The sequence below is a fragment of the Sapajus apella genome, unplaced genomic scaffold (assembly GCF_009761245.1).
Source record: "Sapajus apella isolate SASKATOON/1434 unplaced genomic scaffold, GSC_monkey_1.0 scaffold14, whole genome shotgun sequence".
NCBI classification, from domain to species: Eukaryota; Metazoa; Chordata; class Mammalia; order Primates; family Cebidae; genus Sapajus; species Sapajus apella.
The window spans coordinates 26,328,932-26,345,461 of NW_022436954.1; the positions used below are offsets into that span (position 1 = coordinate 26,328,932).

Sequence of the window (16,530 nt, forward strand, 5' to 3'; positions counted from 1 at the left end):
CTAAAATATTAATTCACGATGACTTGTTAACAAATGATCATTTCTACAAGCATTACCTTTAACACGTATTTACATTTTACATACAGAGAGGTAACTCTAGAGAACAAACTTTTAATGATGAATGTTAGACATTGTAGGGATCTTTCAGAGGAACTCACACACCATTTTTCAAATCAATTTTGTATTAGGTCTAGCTCTGCAGAAAGAACGAAAAGGAAAAATGGCTGCAATCTAAGAGAGATTTTGGCATATTTTACCTTGTACGAGAGGAATAGTCACAAGAAAACAGATACATGCATACCTACAGATCATTAGTGTGGAGAAATCTGAAAAATAAATAAATAAATAATCCACGAAGACCTTACTGAATTCGATTTTCTACAGATAAATGGCTTTAATGATGAAGGCACCTTAAGACAATGAGCAAAGTGAGGATTATGATTTAGGTCTGGACTGTCAGCAAGAGATTTTCAGATAATCAGTGTGAAAGAAATGAGGTTCCACCCTTGAGAAACAAGCTAGTGTAAACTTTGAGAAATAGGCTTTCTTATTTCTAGTGCCTTTCTTCTTTTTCATATTAAAGTTTCCAGTTGTTAGAAGCATCAATAACATATTCAGAGAACAGTGGCTGGAGTTGGAAAAACTGAAGACAACTTTGTGGATTGACCAAGCATCACTTCCCTTATCTGCAAGGCTACATTCTACAGAAACCGCTCTAAACAGCACCCTTGATCCAGATTCTAGGGCTGCAACCAGAGAAGACCAACCAGCCAGGTTCCACAGACAGGAGCCTTGTATCTTCCTCAGTCGTACTGGGAACCTTACCAGGGGCTATATTTTAAATGTGGCTAAATTAGTTTCTGCAAACTCCATTTCCCCTCCAGACCCGCTAGCTGCTTCGTGTTGTCAGTAACAGCGCTTTCCACCTCTGAGCAATTTACCAGGGCTCAGCACTGTAACATTTTGCAGTATGTAGGGCGATGAAATGTCATGTCTGCAAACCTACGGTGGTGGTCAGGATCACCCAAAGAGAGGTAAAAAAGGGTAGTCTCCCGGGCTTGATCAGCGAGGATCCCTTGGGGACGGCAGGGGATGAAGGTAGTCCACTGGGCCAGTGGCGTCCCTTTGGTCCTTAGCGTGGGTCATCTGAATGTGCACGTGTCGTCTGGGCAACAGGTTCAGAACTCTGCCCAAGCAGGGAAGCCCTGAGACTGCGGCCCAGAGCTTTTTCCTCGCGGGTCTCCGGGGCAGACGTGCAGCTCAGCGGTAGCGCGTGAGCCTTTCGTCTTGTGGGGCGCATCGCAGTAATTGAAACCTTGCACACCGCAGGACTGCGGTGGCGTCTATAAATACTCAGCGCCTAACTGCTGACAAACAAAACGCGGGCTCCCGGCACCGCGGGGGAAGAGGCGGCGGCGGCATGTGACCGAGGGCAGGGTCTGGCTAGAACTGGAGGAAACCCCTATTGCCAGCCAGGGAGGCATCCCAGAGCTGATTCCTGCACAGTTAGCAAGCACACAGGCCGGTCCGACCGCAGGAGGCAGCCCCCAGGAAAACGGGCAGGAGGGCTGGGCAGGCAGGGTCCGAGCTGCCCGGGCAGGGGCCCCAGAGCGCCCCCTGCGTGCAGCAAGCCCGGCGCGCGCGCACAGTAGACCCGCTGAGGAAAGCCTCGCCAAAAGGAGGGCGGGCGGGAGAAACAAAGCGGAAAGGGGATACTGCGGGCTCCCAGCGCGTGGCCCGCAGCGGGGCCGCCCCAGAGCTTGCTCGCAGTCGGTCCCCGCGGGTTCCCGGCGGGCTGGGCCCTGGCCTGCCCCAGTCCGCAGAGCGCGCGCATGCAGCGGCGCACGGGACAAAGTGGCTCCCTTCCCTCCTCTCCCACGCCCCACTCCAGAAGAAGGGGGACGGCAGGGAAAAGGCTGCTTGCAGTCGCGGAGTCGCCCGCGCGTGAGCGGGGTCAGCTTTTTAGATTTGCCCCCCAGACCGAGGGAGAACGAGAGAGTCAAACAAGCAGACTTTCTTTTTCGACGTCCTGGCTCAGCCGTGGTCCCCCGATCACCAGCATCCCCATTATACCCCACGGCGGTACCTCAACCACGCTTAACAGCGACAGGGAGCGTGGCCTGTCCACTGCCCGACCATGGTGGTCGCGAGTAGGATCCCCTACGCCTGCCTGCAGAGTCCGATCGGAGGATTCCTAACCATGCAGGGGGTTCCCACCTGGTTGCCCCCCAAATGTGACACTTTTCCCCAGCTCCTCCCCTCGACCTCTGCCACGCCGCGCCCGGTCAGACTGTGCGCGGTAATTTTTTGCTCAATTCTGCGCGGTTGCTGAGCCTAGGACTCCGGCCCCTCCCAGAGACGCCCCCCACCCACCACTCACCTCCTTGGGATCCCCTGCGTGCATCACCCCAAGCCGCGCACACTCGCCGCTCGCCTCCGCCCCAGACTTCCCGCGCCTAGGAAAAAGTTTCCGGTCTTCCCGAGGAAGTTTTCTCACCGGAGAGAAAGGAGTGACCTGGTGGACGGTTCTTGCCGTCTGCCCAGCTCTCCTTCCCTTCCTCCCTCCTCCCACAGCTCTGCCCTCTGATGAGGTCCCGTCCCGCCTAGCCTCAGTTCCTCTCCAGCGCGTCAGCAAACGCTTCGGCTGCGGAGCTCCCAGAGCCGGACTGGTGACACGTTTCCCCCTCTCTCATTTTACGGCCTCCTCCTCCTCCTCCTTCTCCTCCCCTCCTCCTCCTCCCACTTTTCCTGTCGCGGGCACCTCGCTTTAGTTTCTCTCCAACGACCCCCATCTCACTTCACCCCATCCCACTTCTCCTTCCCTTCAGCAACTCTTAGCCTGCTGGGGAGAGCGGAGAGGGGGAACCAGCACTTACATCTAGTTCAACAATTTCATCTAGTTCAACAATCTCAGGAAATCCAAGCTTTTTGACTTAAAAAAAAAAAATTCCAAGGAGGATGCAGCAGGGCAAGGGAGCTCCGTGCTTGCGTTTCTCTCACACAAGGGGAGATCTGCAGCCCCCTGGCCCCGCGGCCCCGCAGCGGGAAACTGCCAAGCCTAGGGGTGACTCTGAGCTCACTTAAAAGGAGCAGGGCGGAGCTGAATAGAGGACTGGGGCCTGGAACTTTTTTTTTTTTTTACGTATAGTCCCTAGGCCAATTTCAAAAGTTGTTTTAAGCGCATTAATGAAAATACAATGCAAGTGAAATCTTTCCCTTAGGTTTGCAAAATTCTTTTAAAGCTCCCAAACTCACTTTCTAACTGCAGGTTTAATGAACTGGAGGAGGGTCCTTCAGAGTTTGAAACCACAGAAAACCAACAATCCAAAAATTAAAAATAATGTATAATTATTTGCAAAACTGTTTGGGTTTTTTTTTTTTTTTTTTGCAGGTGTTAAGAATTTAGTGCAGCTGTTTGCAGGACTCACTGACTTGCATCATTTCACCCTATGGTTGAGCAGGAAATACTTTAAAAATGCTGCCCGATCACACATCACTTGTAGGCTTTGAAACCACAGTGACATTTGCTGAAGAAAAAGATGTGTGTGTCCTTTTATCTCAACACTGAGCATGATTCATTTTCATTTTTTGATTTGGTCATTTAACCAACACATAAACCTATGTGTTAGGGTTGCTGTGGGGATGAGAGCGGGTTGAGGAAGTTCTGGGCATCTCATTTCTCCTGTGATATTAGGTAAAGCTAAAACATTCTCAACAGAAGCCCTGGAATGATGAAGGGCTTTAAATTTCATCCCAGGAATCACACACAATGAAAGAGACTGGGCATGGGATATATGCTTGGGAAACAAAATCTTTTTTTTAATTATTTTTAAAGACAGCTTCCCCTCAGTCACCCAGGCTAGAGTGCAGTGGCATGATCTCAGCTCCCTGCAAACTCCACCTCCTGGGGTTCAAGCAGTTCTCATGCTTCAGCCTAGCCTCCTGAGTAGCCGTGATTACAGGCATGCCTGGCTAATTTTTGTATTTTTAGTAGAGACAGGGTTTCACCATGTTGGCCAGACTGGTCTAGAACTCCTGACTTCAAGTGATCCACCTGCCTCGGCCTCCCAGGGAGCTGGGATTACAGGCATAAGCCACCGTGCCTGGCCAGAAACTGACAGGACAAGGAGCAGGGAGGAGGCTTAAAAGAGGCAGGCCTGAGGGATTAAGAGCCAAATCCTGGAGCCAAAATGGCAAGGTCTATGCAGCAGTTCCTCTTCTCCCCATCCTCTGGTTGTTAGCCACGTTACTTAACTTTGCTGTGCCTCAGTTTACTAATATGAAAATGGGGATTAAAATAGTAGCTATGTCTTAGGGTGGCTATGAGGATTTAATGAATTCATGCAGAGAAAATGCTTAGAATCCCTGCTGGGATTCAAAGGATATTGAGCTATTATTATTCCTATCATTATCCCTAGAGCCTGGGGAGTGGAAAGGGAGCTAGTTCTACCCGGCTGCAGAGAGATTAGTTTGATAACATCCATTCTACATTGCTAACTCTCTCATCTCCTTCAAGCCTTATTTCAATGAGTCCTACCCTATTCCACTTAAAGTTGTAACTCACCCCTCCCAGTCTCCCTCATTCAACTCTGTTTTTTTATTTTATTTTATTTTTTTAATATATTTTAAAGGGAGAGAGAAACAGGAGAAGGAGAGAGAAAGACAGCTAACTCTCACACGGAATGAGTGAATCCAGAAACATGGAATCCAGGAGAGGAAAGCAGCTTCCACACTGAGTGGAAGGGAATAGAGAGAGAGAGATGGAGTTTAGAGGGGAAGACAGGCTTCCACGAGAGAGTGTGGAAGGGAACTCCAGAGGGAAAATCCATGATAGAGAAAAACAGCTTCCATGAAGGGAGTGTTCGTGGAAGGGGATTCATACATGGAGTCCCAACTCTGCTCTTTTTTAAAAAATATATATAGCATCTATCACCTTGTAACATATTGTATGGTTTACGTTAAGAAAAAAAAAATTATTATCTCTCTCTTACCACCACCTCCTACTTTCAGGGTGGGACATCAGCTCTACAAGGGATTGCTTTAATTAAACAAATCCAATTTTTTAAATTCACCAATATTGCCCAAGTTCCTAAAATAGTGTCTGGCACGTAGTATGAACTCAGCAAATGCCATAGAAATAAACTCATTTAGAAAATGCTGTACTGATTGCCTATGTTGGGCAGGGCATTGTGCAATAAGAAAAAAAGTTAATCATGAGGCCTATCCAAAGATAAAAGAGGTTCCTCTGGAAGAAGTGTACTTCCTGGTAAAGGGAAATATGCATAAAACATAGGAGGATGCCATAAAAAAGTATTGAAGGACTGAAAGGGAAGCTTAAAGAGGTTAAAGTCTTTTCTAGCCCTAAGAGTTTTTCATTTTGTAAGCAGATTTTTTTTCTTTTTTTTTCTCTCTCTCTCTCTCTCTCTCTCTCTTTCTTTTTGAAACAGTGTCTTGCTCTCTCACCCAGGCTAGACTGCAGTGCCTTAATCACAGCTCACCATAACCACAAACTTCTGGGCTCAACTGATCCTTCGCCATGGCCTCCCAAAGCACTGGGATTACAGCCACCATGCCAAGACAGAATTTTCTTAAGATAAGCAGTAGTCAATATTTCCACGTAAATCGGAGCTTCTCCCTAAGGAACATTAACGGCAATATATGATGCTTGTCACTACCCAAATTCTAACCAATTTTCTACCTAAATGTCAATGAGACATTGCCTTTTCTTATTAAGAAACATAATCTTCATAGGAGAAACCAGTGTTGAGCATTCTATTTAAACATTAATTTATGAGGAGAAAATTCTAGGTCTTTATTAGATACATACACAGCTTGCTATGTCCACAGCCTCTGGAATGGAAGTTAGTCCAATCAAGGATTCTGTTGAAAGAGTAACTAACCCTTAGCCAGCTACCTTGAAGACTAAAGGTGGGCACCTAACCCCAGGTGCATCCAATCCATAGATTTGTCCTGTGACAAATTCTGGCCCCAAAAAGTGCACTTCGCCAGTAGGATTACATTCAGGAATGTGAACACACACACACATACATACACACACACACACACACATACACACACACACACACACACAACTAGTATGCAGAGCAAAAGCTGAAGTTTGTGACTTTATCTGAACTCTAGATTGTGGAAGCTGCAGACTGACTGTCTCTGGGCCTGTTAAATGTTACATATTAGATTGTATTGTTTGAACCTCAGGAGGTCAACATTGTTTGAATTACTTGCCAATATTTTAAGATCAGAAAACACCATGCAGGTATACAGATTTTTCCGTTTGCCTTGAAAAACCTAGGGGATCTGGCATTATTCTTGCTGCAAACCTGCCCTCCGCAATTGGCTAGTTCTGCAGTGCTTTTTCTCCCTTTTAGGGAGAACATGCAGTTTCCAGTTTGCCACAATCCCAGCCACTCCCTGCTTCTCCTGTTCCCAGCCTGATCACCCATTTTCCTGCTACTCTGAATGCAGCTTGCAAGGGATGCGGACACATAGTTAGAAGGGGCCAGGGCTAGGAGCAACCAGAAATTATGCAATTGAATGGCCTGGGTTCAAACCATTTTACAAACAAAACCTTGCTTGGAACCACATAATGTGAACACCACCACCCATCTTTTTTGAGATGGAGTTTCACTCGGTTGCCCAGGCTGAGTGCAGTAGCACGATCTCGGCTCACTGCAACCTCTGCCTCCTGAGCTCAAGCGATTCTCCTGCCTCGGCCTCCCAAGTAGCTGGGATTACAGGCGCATGCCACCATGCCTGGCTAATTTTGTATTTTTAGTAGGGACTGGGGTTTCACCGTGTTGGCTGGGCTGGTCTCAAACTCCTGACCTCAAGGTGATCCACCCACCTTGGACTCTCAAAGTGCTGGGATTACAGGCCTGAGCCACTGTGCCTAGCCCACATTATCATATTTAATGTCTTAGGGGTCTGATACACACAAATATCTGCCAAGTTTAGGTGTTTAAAGTCTGATCTCTTTCCACGATAACCCCAAGGTCTCATACTATGATCCTAAAGTATTTCATTAAAGAAAAACATATATCCTTCCACAAGTTTTCTCCTTTTGTAGATGGAAAAAAGGAGACCCTGAAAATCCAAGATCCTTTGTTAATGCCTAGCACAGCTTGTCAGGGACACAGGTAGGTCTCCCAGCCACGTGCAACATAAAAACACACAGTTTTTCAGGTCCTCAGAGCTCAGGTAATAAAATGAGTTAATGTAGTTACTCATGATAAATAGCAATCTAGATATAAAACTTGCGTAAGCACTCAATATACCACCACAGCACTGTACTATCCATAAAAACGCGACCATTTGAGAAATATGCTCAGCATCTGATCTAACACCAGGGTGTAAAATCAGTGACCTTTGGTACAGCACGGAGATCTAGCACACAAATGATAAAAGCTTGCCCTCCTTCTGCCTTCCTTGTGATTTCCACAGTAAAAAATGGAGAACCTCGAAGTTGGTTTTTTGGGAGAATTTTGGATGAAATAAACAAAATAATTATTTTGGTCCCTTTCATCCTTTTCTTGTTAGCAATGTGGTATTTTTGGTATGCTGGTTTTTACCATCTTTTTTGTCTTTTGGTATTGGGGAGTGTCTGCCCTCCATTCTAAAGTGGCTGGTAGTAAATTAAATCTGTCTTTTGAGAATAATTTGAATAAGCAAATCTTAACAGGGAAAAAAGAAATTTGGTGGTCCTACTTAATTTTTTCTTGGGTAACTTTCAAGGATTTCAGGTATTCCTTCCCACAATCTTAAGTCAGTTGGTTGATTGACTACTGGCTGGTCACTCATTGGTGTAAAGTACCAGGGATGCAACAGTGAACAAGAAAGACCAGATTTCTACCACCAACAAGCAGGAGACAAACATTCCACATGGAAACAAATGCATAAAGGAGATCATCTCAAGTGCTGACGTGTGCTCTGAAGAGGATAAACTAGAGTACTAGAGTGACTAGAAAAAAGAAAAGAAATGCTTTACATTAGAGTCATCAAGGATGATTTTCCATAGAAGATAATTTTTAAATGGAGACTTAAGTGATTAAAAAGAGGCATCTATGCAAACAGAAGAAGAATGTTCCAAACAGAAGAAATAGTACAGGGGCCCTGAATCAGGAAGAAGCATGGCAAGTTAGAGGGGTGAAAGCAAGCCCCTATGGTTGAAGGCAACAGGTGGGGAGGCAGACAAGATGAAGTCTAAGTAACAGAACAAGTTCATGGTAAGGAGTTGGTCACAGTGGGAAGTGACCACTGCCATGACCAAATATGCTGACATTGTATTGCCCAATTCATTTCTTAGAAGGCCTTTTGCATCAGTGGAAGCAATGGAAGACACTCCATTGCATACAATCCCTCTCTGCACCTTAAGACAGGATTAAATGGGAAACATTCCAAATAAAAACTGAGTTCCAGGCTCGGCATGGTGACTCATACGTGTAATCCCAGCACTTTGGGAGGCCGAGGCAAGTGGATCACCTGAGGTCAGGAGTTCAGGTCTGACCAACATGGTGAAACTATATCTCTACTAAAAATACAAAAAAATTTAACCTGGTGTGGTGGCAGGAGTCTGCAGTCCCAGCTACTTGGGAGGCTGAGGCAGGAGAATCACATGAACCTGGGAGGCAGAGGTTGCAGTGAGCTGAGATTGTGCCATTGCACTCCAGCCTGGGTGACAGAGTGAGACTCTATGTCAAAAAAAAAAAAAAATCCCAGAGTTATCCAAAAAAAGAGTTTTTCATCTTCCTTGGTGATTGTAGATGCCTTTCGGAGAGCTGCCCAGACCAAGCCGCCTTTTCCAGGAACCATCACACACCTCAGACTCTGCAAAATGGGGCAGCGGATTGTCCTAGACCTGTATCAGGTGGCTGGTCCTAGGACTTGGCACCTGACACATGAGCAGATGAGATGTGCCAATCAAAGTGTCCTTTGGAATTCAAACTAAGGGGCCCACATGGCATAGAAGATAACTGATCTCCTAGCTTCGTCCTCCCCCAGCAGCAGCTGGCTTCATGTGATCTCGGTTTCCTCACAACACTCAGTCTCAGCATCACTCTGTGCACTGCAGTCATCAGAACTGGCCCCCTTATGCTCTGCATCCTTGCTTCTGCCCATCAGTCCAAAGATCAGGGTTCAAGATTCTCTTAGTCACCCCAGATTGTCATCACCACGTTCTCTTTTCCATCCCCATTTCTGACCTGTCTTCCAGCCCTTCCTCATTCCTAATCCTTTTGTGTGCTCTGAAACCCACAGTCCATCACCAGGAAAATCCCCTACACATCACTTCTTTTCTGAACCTTCCCTTTGCCTTTATGCCCTAACTCAGCGGTTCTCGAGCATTTTTATCTCAGGACTCTCTTTAAAATAATTGGGGACCCCCAGAGCTTTGATTTGTGTGGGTAATACCTATCAATACTTACTGTATTTGAAATTAAAAATTAAAATTAATGTATTTGGTTTAAAATAATAATAAAACCATCACGTATTTTATGGAAATTAACTATATTTTCCAAACCCAAAAAAAAGTCCTGAGAAGAATGGTATCGTTTTACATTTCTGAAAATCTCTTTAATGCCTGGCTTAATAGAAGACAGTTGAATTCTTCTACCGACTTCTGTGTTCAGTCTGTTGTTGCATTATCACACATCATGCAGACTCTGGAAAATTCCACTATAGACTGATGAAAGAATGGGGGTAACAAGGTGAATAACATCTTAGTTTTCTATGAAAATAGTTTCAAGCTGTGGATCTCTGCCAGGCCTTGGAGACTCCCTTAGAGTCCCTGAACCACACTTTGAGAATCACTGTTCAGAGTAAACTGCTCTTCCTCTGAGGCCCTGAAAATCCTCTCAAATGATGGTAGTTTCTCTCCCGCACTCATGGCATAACTGGACTTTGAGGTAGAGTCATTGTTTTCCTTGGTTTTTGTGCCACTTCCAGACCACAATCCCTCCCTAAAAATCCCCATCGAGCCATTAAACTGTTCCACTCGCTATCCCCTGCCCCTGTAGTGGTCATTGCAGACTCCTGGGTTATCTTCCTCTTGCCTTGAAACTTTCAGACCTGGTTTATGATCATTCTCCTAGATGTTGCTCTTCTCATAACTCTCCGTGATTTCAGTATCCATAGAAATCATTGTTCCAATATCCCAGAAGCTCAGATCCTTGACCTCTGCCCTCATGACCTACCACTCTACGGCAGGCACTTACTGTCACGGTCAGCCTTGACGTTGTCATTTCCTATTTACACCACTCCCATTCTCTAACCACCACCTCCCAACTTTCAGGGTCATTCTCTCTGGTGCCTGGCTTCCAAAATCTTCAACTCCCCTGAGATATACTATCTTAACCCATGGCTGCTAGTCCTCAAGTCCTCACTTCCTTCCTCACCCAAGTTAGATTCCCTTACTATATTATCTTCCTCATATGTACCCTGGACTCACCCCTTTGTTTACCTCATACACTTCATTGTATTTGCTTTGAGAGAGAGAGAGAACAGCAGAGAGAGAGAGACAGAGAGACAGAGACAGAGAGAGACAGGAACAGAGAGAGAGAAGTTCTCTGGTCCCAGTTCCCATGAAGCCTGGCTTGGGTTTGTTTCTATGAGAAGCCCATTTTATTTGAGATAGTGGGGTCCAGGGTCCAGGTAAAGTTGTCCTTTGAAACCCAAATGTCTTGACCAGAACAGTCAGTCATCCCTTCTAGTATAAGCCAAACCTTAGAGTCAATCAATGTTTCCTTGTGGGGAAAAGGCTAAGGTTTGGACTGAGACCTGGCAGTACCATTTAAGGACAGTTCTGTTTGAAGGCAGTGAGAGTCTCAGTTGCAGACACTACAGTACCTGTTTCTCAGGGATTCTGTGAGGCCTAAACGAGGTTTATGAGAGATATGTGAAATACTTAGCATAATGCTTGGTACACTGTAATACATATTTTAGTAACAAAAGAAAAATAATTAGATACCATATTTAAAATAAGAGATCTTTGTGTGTTATTGTCCAACCACTGGGTTTGTTTTCCAGCATAAATAATCTCAATTCTTTTATGGTAAAGCCTAGTGGTTTATTCTATTTCCAATCTGATGAACATATGTTTTAGCCTTTATTTATATTCTGATGTGTGTTACTGCATGCTGTTGAATATAAATGGGACCTCAGTAAATGGTATGGAATATGGAAATACAGTGGTAATCTTAAAAGTAAAGCAACGCGGACTGGGCATGATGGCTCACGCTTGTAATCCCAGCACTTTGGGAGGCAGAGGTGGGCGGATCACCTGAGGTCAAGATTTCGAGACCAGCCTGACCAACATAGAGAAAACCTGTCTCTACTAAAAATACAAAAATTAGCTGGACGTGGTGGCACATGCCTGTAATCCCAGCTACTTGGGAGACTGAGGCAGGAGAATTGCTTAAATTGAATCCAGGAGGTGGAGGTTGCAGTGAGCTGAGATTGTGCCATTGTACTCCAGCCTGGGCAACAAGAGCGACATTCCATCTCAAAAAAAGAGTAAAGCATGACATTTGCGCCCTTCCCACTTCAGAAACAGATAAATCAAGGTAATGAACATAGCCATATGAATATAACTTAAATAATGACATAAGACAGTAGTCTGACTTGGATATATAGAAAGGCGAATGGAATAAGCAAAAATTTGTGTATGCTTATTCATTCCTGTCTATGGGAGAAGGGAGGGGAAGGGAAGGAAGGGAGGGGAAAGGAGGGGAGAAAGGAGAAAGGAGTTTTTGTTTTTGTTTTGAGACGCAGTCTTGCTCTGTCACTAAGCTGGAATGCAGTGGCACAATCTCGGCTCACTGAAGTTTCACTTCCCTGATTCAAGCGATTCTCCTGCCTCAGCCTCCAGAGTAGCTGGGACTACAGGCGTCCACCTCCATGCCCAGCTAATTTTTGTATTCTTAGTAGTGACAGGGTTTCACCATGTTGGCCAGGATAGTCTCAATCTCTTGACCTCATGATCCGCCTGCCTCGGCCTCCCAAAGTGCTGGGATTACAGGTATGAGCCCCAGCCAGGAGAGAAGAGTTCTAAACTCTACTGTGAAAGAATTCTGTCCAGGATAGTTTATCTAGGCTATTCAAGACACCTGATCAAAAATTCCTTAAAGCAATCTCTGCCCCTTTCCTCAGAGTCAAAACCCACTGTACAACCCTCTAACCATTAATTTAGTGTCCTAGGTACCATAATACACTCACAAGGTACCGCCCCTACAAAGTAAGCTTTGGGGGATTTCCTCAACCTACTAGATTCCCCAGAAAGTGATATACAAACTAAAATACTAATTAATCAGTAATTTGGTTTCTAGGACTTTCTGCCTAGAATCACATTTATAAATTATCTCTTTAGGCAAAAAGAGATGTCATTAATAGGAAATGTATTTGTTTTCCACTTTAATCTAAATCTTCCTTGGCAAGATAGAATTTGCATTATACTCTAAGCACGGCATATGCCTCCCTTCTTATTCTCTCTGTCTCTCTCATGCATACACAAACACAAATATGGAATTGATAAAAACAAAAAATAACTGACATTAATATTAATTGCAAAAATATATTAATTGCAGACGTACAATGTGCTGACACTGTGTGAGGTACTTTGCAAGAAGTGCCTCACTTACTCCCCAGACAACACTAGGAAAGAGGTGCTATTATTATCCCCATTTTTTTTTTTTTTTGAGATGGAGTCTTACTCTGTCACCCAGGCTGGAGTGTAATGGAAGGGTCTCAGCTCACTGCAATCTCTGCCTCCTGAGTTCAAGCGATTCTCCCACCTTAGCATCTTGAGTAGCTGAGACTACAGGGTTACCGCCTGACTAATTTTTGTATTTTTAGTAGAGATGGGGTTTCACTATGTTGGCCAGGCTGGTCTTGAACTCCTGCTCTCAGGTGATCCACCTTGACCTCTCAAAGTGCTGAGATCATAGGTGTGAGCCACTGTGCCCAGCCTCTTATCACCAGATGAAGAAGTTGAGATTAAAAGAAATAGCTTAGTCATTTCCCAAGGTCCCACAGCTTGTCAGAAGCAGAAATAACTACAAATTATACAGTTTTATTTCCTATTGTAAGTACTTCAGTCATCTTGACCTCCCAATTTAGGAAAGGAAGTTGCAAAACTGTTTGGGGAAGATAAATATTCTCATCCAAACCACTCACTGCAGGGAGGTTTTCTGCTGGATGTGAGAAATTACAATTCTGCAGGAGCAGAAAGTGAACAGAGCAAAGATGCCCTGTCCCCTAGCAGCGCCTGTACCTCGCAGTGCATGAATGTCTCACTCAGTCAAGGTGAGCCATGCCGGCCAAGCGGATGGCTGCCCTTCACAAATAACTGTTCTTTCTCCAGCATTAACAGGGGGGCAGGTCTAGTCTGACAGCAACACAGACTGGCCCATCACTCAACATCTGCTTCACTTCTCCTCCTAAATATCATACTTGTGTTACCCGAGGTTTGGTGTTTCAGCCTGGCTTTCATTGATGAAGTCTGGCTTAGCTCTCCTAGATGGGCATTTCTCAAACTGTTCCCCAAGAAGGGGAAGGTATAATGTCATGACGTGTTGCTAGCATTGCTGGAGAAACATTCCTTAGTTTAATAACTTTTGGAAATACTGCATGCAGTACTGTAAAATACATTCGTATATTAAGAACTTGGAGGTGGTCTTTAGAAAAAAAATTCAATAATTTCATTTCATTTCATGGAATACTATTAACAGCTTAAGGGAGTAATATTCTGCCGGACATAACTGGGAAATGCGGTCCTAGACAAAAGAATTCTCTGTCAGTCTAACTTGCTTTGAAAGGGCCTGAGACTGTATAAGATAAGGGGAAACCTTAATTGAGTCTACTCAGTAGACGCTGCTTTCGGCTTTTTAATTTTTTGGATGACTGGTCTGCTGATAGTCTCCCAAATTTACAGAGGAAAAAAAAAAAGCCCTGCTTCAGTTTCCACTGCAGAAAGAAACAAAGCAAATAACCTTGAACAATCATTCCTCCTGTCCTGCCTAAGTGCTTCATCATAAGAACCGGCTGCCTCCTTCACGGAAGGGAGGATGAGACCTAACAGATATGATCTAAGGACATTTGATAGGAAATCAGCATGACCAGCCATTATTCATTGAGTGCACATTAAGTACCAGGCCCAGACTAAGCCCCCAGAAGACAGTAACTCGTTTCATCCTTACAGCCTGCCTGTGATGCATGGATCACTGAACGGTCCATTGGGAAACACCTAGAACTTCACACAGTGCCTCTACCACTGAGCAGCCACTCAATAAATGTTACCTAGAGGAAGGAAGGGAGAGAGGAAAGGAGGGAGAAAGGAAACAAATTAACATTTAGAGATGTCAAATTGCCCAACGTTACACCTCTAGCAAGCAGGAGAATCAGGACTCAAACACAGGAGAGCTGAGCTCTTTCATACCTGGACAAACTGCCAAGCTTCCCGCTCACTAACACATTGCCAGCCTCTAGGAGCTGGCTTGAGGCTCTGGCCACACTTGCTCAGGACGATAGCTTTGGGCACCTTGTAGCTTGCATGATCAAAACCCGCTGTATTTATATGGCACTTTTTTTGAGTTTGTAATAATGCAATAGGTAAAATTCATTGAGCACTTACTAAGCACCAGGCACTACTCTAAGAACTTTACAAAGCTCATCCTCCATGACCATCCTAAGAAATAAGTGCAATTATAACCTACCTTACAATGAGGAGTAGAGAGGTGAGGTGACTTAACCTCTAATTAAGTGGTAGAGTTAGGATTTAAACTGAGGCAATTTGATCCCCAAATCTCTTCATTTAACCTCTTTACTAAATTCATCTCTTCTGTCATTAGACAGAAGGAAAGGACAAAGGCAAGTAGCATCCACAGTTGGATAATTAAATATGTGTATTAATTTAACCCCCAAAAATGTTTATTATGCATAGCTCTCAGCACATCACAAGTATCAGCTCATTAATTCCCCTAAAACACGAAACGACACTATGAGGCCAGTGCGATTATTATTATTTCCATTTCACAGATGAGGAAACTGAAGCACAGAGTGTTAAGTAACTTGTCCAATGTCACACAGCAAATGGCAGAGCTGAAATTCAAACCGGGACATTCTGCCCCCACGACTCTGTGGGTTTAACCACCACAGAGTGCAGCCTGACAAGAACATGCAGGTGCCTTATTTAAAAGTGAAATGCTCTCCCAAGACTAGTGGCTAAAAATGGTCTCTAAGAGGAAGGCAGAGCCATCTGTAGACCTGGAAGTTAAGCAGGACCACGGAGCTTGAATGACTTAATCACTGTTCAATTTAGATTTCCTGGACGAAAGGGTTCCTGTTCATCCTACTGGAAATTAATAGCCAATTGTTTCTTTGCATTCTTGTGGGAGGGGTAGGCCATTTTCCTCCGGCCCAGCTGCTTCTGGAAGAGTAAGTGCTCAGCCTGCATCAGGCAGGTACAGAAGGACTGATAGGTAATTGGGACCAGATCCCTTTGTCAAGCAAGCTTGGCAGAGACCAGTCAATGCCTGCGTATTCTGCTGGTCTAGGAGCTGGGGCCCTTCCTCCTCTCCTTGCAGGAAACCTGCCCGGGAGTTGATTCCTCTTTCATAGTCAGGTCAGGAGGAAGGGGAAAAGAAAAGGCAAGAGTCAGGTCATTTGTTATCAGAAGGGGCAAAAGAGCTTCTAAGGAAGCAGCAAGGAGCATAACCGCAGCATCTGCAGAAAAGGCATGGAGCTATTAACAGTGAATTCTGCTTAGTGCAGTCAATCTGTCCCCAGCTAATCTGGAAAGAAAGACATGAGCTCTCAGAGGTCAGGGAGTGATGTCTGCCCTCACACTTCAAAAGCACTCCCGGAATATATTTTAAATAACTTGTAGTGCAAATGTAAGTTAACGGCACCACAAAGAATTGGACTTAACTTTTCTCCTGGTCCATAAATATTTGCCTCCCGTTTCTGTCTGGTGGTATGATGCAAAGAATGGTGTGTGAAGTCTTGACCACAGCCTCATTCCTGGCCACTCTTTCCTTCTCACCTAATACTCCACCCAGGGACACTGAGATGCCTGTGGTCTGGGAAAGGCAGTAGTTACTGCATATAGGTCGAGGGTACAGAGACAAACCAGGCTCAGCCCTGGTCCAGTGACATAGCCATGTGAACCTGGGCACATGATTGAACATCTCTGGGCTTGGAGCACCTCATCTTTTTCTCCCCCTTCGAAATGCCCACTTCCCCCTGCAGGAGCCAGGCCAAAGGGCTGCCCTGCTCCTGCCTCCCAGGCAGGCTGCCCAAACGCTTAGCACACAACGCCCCCCAGCCCCTGCCCCATGCAGCACGTGCCTCCTCTTGTTACAGTGATCAGTTTACCTGTCTGTCACCACTCACAAATTATAAAATCAGTGACAGCGCATTATTTATCTTTGAATCCCCAATATCTAAGCAACGCCTGGGATATAACAGAGAATCCATAAGACCTTTTATGGAAGGAAAGAAGAAAAGTGGAAATGAAGAAGGAAA

At 45.0% G+C, this 16,530-nt stretch overlaps 1 protein-coding gene across 6 annotated transcripts in view; it reads right to left on the minus strand.

The window, feature by feature from the left end:
• Nucleotides 1–3,237, minus strand: part of PRR5L (proline rich 5 like) — an 88,048-nt gene extending 84,811 nt beyond the window's left edge. For 3 of the 6 annotated variants that reach the window (XM_032282313.1, XM_032282315.1, XM_032282316.1), the window contains exon 1: nt 2,381–2,850. The gene's annotated coding sequence lies outside the window, so the exon portion shown is untranslated. Of the gene's footprint in view, nt 1–257; nt 327–2,380; nt 2,851–2,876 lie in introns of those variants that run through there. The other 3 variants (XM_032282314.1, XM_032282317.1, XM_032282319.1) reach the window with 3 other exon arrangements.
• Nucleotides 3,238–16,530: the final 13,293 nt, after the last annotated feature.